Source organism: Lissotriton vulgaris, unplaced genomic scaffold (genome assembly GCF_964263255.1).
Source record: "Lissotriton vulgaris unplaced genomic scaffold, aLisVul1.2 SCAFFOLD_1821, whole genome shotgun sequence".
Classification (NCBI taxonomy): Eukaryota; Metazoa; Chordata; class Amphibia; order Caudata; family Salamandridae; genus Lissotriton; species Lissotriton vulgaris.
This window is the reverse complement of record NW_028255151.1, coordinates 333,254-338,388: the sequence shown is the minus strand read 5'-3', so window position 1 is coordinate 338,388 and position 5,135 is coordinate 333,254.

The following is a 5,135-nucleotide window of genomic DNA, read 5'->3' as shown; positions in this document are numbered from 1 at the left end:
TATTACCGAATCGGTATTACCGATTCGGTAATCGCGGGAGGTATTCCAAGGGTGCCAGGGTGTCCAAAGGACACCCTCTGGCACCCCTGAAATGTGCATGTGTGCACATGTGACACACATGCCTGCCCTAAGGGCCTGCATGTGTGCCACATGGCACACTTCAAAAAGCAAAAAAGTGCTTTTTGAAAGGAAACTTGGAGTTGGTGGTGAATAGTGATTCCTTAAGGCTGAGGTGCACTGTTTTAAGTGCTACCTACATTGCATTTAAGGAATCGGTATTACCGATTCCTTAAATGCAAGGCCATAAGGATTCGGTATTAAGGAATTGGTATTTACCGATTCCTTAGTACCGAAACCTCCCTGCATCTCAAATGCCTAAATACCGGTCGGTAACGGTGAAATTTAACGAATTTCACTGTTACCGACCGGTATTGGGCCACCTACATATGGCCCTAGATGTTTTGGCAGAACTACAAATTGCAGATTAGTAAGATCAAAATGGGCGGAAATTATTGCATCTTACGAAAAACAGAAATTCAGAGTAAGAACCCACGAGGATTTTCCATCTTTCCCAAGCTCAATAACATTTTCACAGGCTCCTCCCATTTCTCAGGGCTCGGGCTTTAAGTGAATGTTACTATGCTGGGAAATTAGATTAGGGCGGATTCCCACTAGTTCTCTTTGCCTTTTAGATGCAAGTCACCAGAATACCATACTTCGCACTTGGTCCAAAGAAAGCCACCAATCACTATAAGTCGCTGAATATTAGTTTGAGAAATAGGAGCCCTGTATTATCATTTGTCCTAACAATCATGAGCTATGCCACCTAATCTAACTCACCTTACCGGAATGCCAACTTTCATCACCAGTTTCAATTACTCAATTTTCTCTGGAATATCCTAGAGAGGCCTCTTCTGGGAAGTCAACTGGTGGGTCTCCAGTGGCTTCAACAGGTTCTGTTAGGTCACTCCAGATCTCTGCTCACCAGTGGCTGAAGAGAACATCCGAAAATAAAAAGAGCAGCCATGGAGCTGGAAGGTGCATACAGCCACTCACTGCTGCAACTCCGTAGGCCTCCTCCCACTATCGAAATGCAATTGATGCTCGCCTCTTCGCGGCACGCTTACCTCTGCTCGTCGGTCAATATCTGGCCTGCGGTGGAAATAGAGCATACCAGGAAATCATGCTATGCAGAATGGCAAAGAGAAACTTGATGCTGGTCCATTGCTGCAACTCACTGCAGCTTCTCACCCGTTTATGAGGAGCACAGGCTCAGTGCTATATGGATGGAAACTGAGGCGCCTGTAATTGACTTTCTCCATTGCACCCATCCTCACTACTTAGGAGTCCCTATTACAGAAGTTTCAGCTGGATGTAAAAAAAAATTCAGGTCCTTACCAATCTAAAAAATTGTCTAAAAGGAAAAATATGTTTTTATTTCAAAAAGCACACATTGAAATAGTAGTTACTGGTACTGAAGGGAACAACTTCCTGTGGGTATGCGCTCCATGTCAAAGGGCACAATGCGGTCACTTACAGTGCAGTTAGTCAGTGGCTGAATCGAGCTGACACTGCCCCAAGCTGTAGTGCGCGCAAAAAAACTGTGAATGACTATAAAAGATCCATGGATGAAGAGGGCTGTCTGAAAGCCCATATCAGTATTTTATTAATATATTTTAGTAAAATCACTAAGGTTTGAGCTAACGCCAGACCTAAAAACAATCTAGAAGACCTAAACTTCAAGCTACAGTTAATAGAAAGAATACATTCCACAGTATGTGTTCAACATTGAACATGTGGCTATCTTTCACATGAGTTTTGAAAGAACAGAAAAAAGGAGGCCGACCGGCTGCAGAGTCTTGATATCACTTAAAACAAATATTCAAGGTTGGACCTCCCTACCTTTAAAACACAAAAAAAGCTACACAGTGATATCTAGTACTCTGTACCATTACTGTGCGGAATTGACGTTTAAGGTGTGATGGGGGAAAGGCCGCCAATGCCACCTTCTGCATGCTCCACACAACAGGAGTTATCGTTTTTCAAGACCAGACCCGAGGGTCAGTTTTTTAACTTTAATTCCATTTTTTTTTCTAATTGAGGCAACCTAAAGTCAAGGGTAAGTGATGATAGGGAAATGACACAAATGGCGAGATAAAGGGAAATTAAAGTATAGCGCGAGAACGGGGGGGAGACCGCGCATGGAGTAAGGATGTGATACAAGAATGCAAAGTGGGCGGAGCAAGAGGAAAAGGAACTGGCAACTGCAAGAACGAATTTAGGGAGAATAAGACACGGACAGAAACGCAGCTAACAGATCTGACATGTTCACGATGCAGCCAGTACATTACCAGCAAAGCAGACTGGGGAACCAACAAAGCTCTCTGCCATCAAGGCTTTTGGCAGCACGGCCACAAGAAAGATAAGCAAACCAGCCAAGTGTTATGAAAGTGCTGCCGGCACGGGGAGCGTCGCACACAAGCCACCTTAGCTGCTCTAAACAAATGTGTGTGAAATGGCGAACGGTTAAGGCTGCTCAACATCAAGGGATGTTTACCGCTTCTGCAAATTTTATTTCTCGCTCTCACCGGGTGCAAAATATCTCCACCTCTGAGATAAGAGATTTTAGAAAAACTGCTGCTGTGGTTCCCCTCTCCACACACTGCCAGAAGAGGCTACCTCGTGGATAGATTGATGAGAGACTGGACTAGCAAAGAAAACAACTTCAGCAGGTACCCCGAGCTCTTTTAATTAAACCACTCCTCTTGCATTTAACAAAATAAATACATATATAAATAATGCATTATGTGTTCTTTGCTTTGTAAAGAAATGTTTCAGCCACCATCGAAGCATCCAACTCCTATCATGCAGCTAATTATTACGCTCAAGGCAGAATTAAATTTTACAGTTTTGAGGGGTCAAATACGGAAACTAGGTGTTATTTCTATTATTTCTGCCTTTAAACAGCACCTGATGAGATACAAAAGACAAGCATTGGCCGCGCGGAATGCATAGATAGGGGCTGCAGCGGGAGAGAGAGGCGCAGGGAGTTGTGTGCGCGCTGCACGCGAAAGCACTTAAAGAGCCTTGACGGCTCTTAACTGTAAACAACAAGCATTAGTAATGCGGCTACGCGGCCGTGAAAATAGTGGCTCACTGAGAACAGCAATGCGGCCGCGTCGCTGTGAAAGTGAAAGTGATTGCGATCAAGCGCGGCGAGGGATGCGCTTAATGAGCATGACGAGGAAAGCCATATGGCGCCTCTGCTCGTAAGCGTGCGCCCGCGCACATACACGCAAGCTGTAGGCCGGCCGTGGTAGCATTTTTTGAAGCCCTTTCTAAAAGTCCCGCCAGAGCAGCGCATGCGCTGGGTCAGGCGAGACCTAAAAAAGATACAGGTCTGGTATTGGGGCAGCACACGAATCCAGACTGCAGCAGAATATAAATACATAGGTGTAATTGTGCACAAAGAGTGCCTATTTGCTTGTTAGAAAGAGGCAACCTAAAAGAAAGGGATGGCACTGGCAGTAACGCTAAAGAATCTTAACTCCAAACTGGCAGGGCCCATGCTGCGCCCTCCTCCCCTGCTGGATAATACAAGCCAAGTTATTACCAACCATAACATTTGGCACTGAACCTCTGAGAGGTAGTGACGTTACAATACTGGACAGTACTCTAGTCAAAGCATACAGAATCATCTATAACCTCCCAAACTATTCCTCGTCAGCACAGATCCGAATGGAGTTTGGCTTTAACAGCAGTCTCTGGCCAGGCAAGGATCTCTTATAGACTGCTAGAACAGAATCAAGAAAGAATCGCCTAACACCTTAAATCATCATGTATGGCAGGAGCTGCAGCATAGAGATACCTCGCCCCCCAGAGCCTATCTCCAAGAATCCCCCACAGCCACTGGGCAGACCCAGCTGTGGCAAGCATCCATTAGCCACACAGCTTTTAAAACAAGCATTTGCAATGCAACTCATTTGCGAGAGTTAGAGCTATTGGCGTTGTAAACGTAAATCTTTTTTACATATGTGTTTTGGAGTGGAGTGGATGTATTTAGTGTGCAGTGGAATGGTGTGCAGTGGAATTATATGGGTAGTAATTGTGTGTTATGGGGACTAATGATATGGTATTGTATTTTGTGCTGTGGATTGTTATGTAGTGGAGTTTAATTGTGTGGTGTGCTGTTGAATTTTGTGGTGTGATGTGGAATTATGTGATGTGATTTGAAATTGTCTGGTGTGAATTGTATGTATGTGGTGTGTTATGTAATGGTGTTGTTTTGTATTATGTGGTTTCTTGTTGAATTATGTGGTGTGTAATGGAAATGTGTCAAGTTAATTTGTGAGGCATGGAATTGTGTGGCGTTGAGTGAAATTATGTTGATTGGATTTATGTGGCATGGTGTGGAGTGTATTTATGTGGATTGTTGCTATGTGATATAAATTGGTTTTATGTTGGGTGTATTGATGTAGTAGTGAGAAAATATATTCACTCTCAATGAGTGCTTAAGACAAGAAAAAAGCAGTTCTCTAAAAGTAAGCAATGGAATGACAAGTAAATTAGGAATGCTCCAGGGGAGGAACAGACACAAAATAGACTAGGCACACCATCAAATAAGAAGCATGAAAATTAGAGTGACTCTATAGCCAACCAATGGTTAGCAGTGGGCTGGCTGCAAGCCCCTTTATGCTCTCTGTAAAACCACAATCAGACAGCTGAACGAGTATGTATGTATGAGTAGGTTGTATGACGTTACAATGCATACTTTTACAACGCACACCTTTACAACACATTTTTTACAACGCAACATCCATTACAACGCATTCCATTACAACGCATGCCATTACAACAAATTTTTTAAAAATACCTTTACAACGCATTCAATTACAACGCATACTACCTTTACAACGCATACCATTACAATGCATATCCTTACATTGCATGTATGGTAAGTATTGGATAGTGTAGGGGTAAAAATTACTATTCTAAATCCAGGGGGTGCAACAGTAGGGTACTTGTTGGATAGTGTAGGGGTAAAAATTACACAGACGAACGCACCTTGCCCGGAGGCACATAAAACAACGCTGAGCCCCGGTGGCGCGGGGGTCTGGCCACTTTGTCGCCTACGA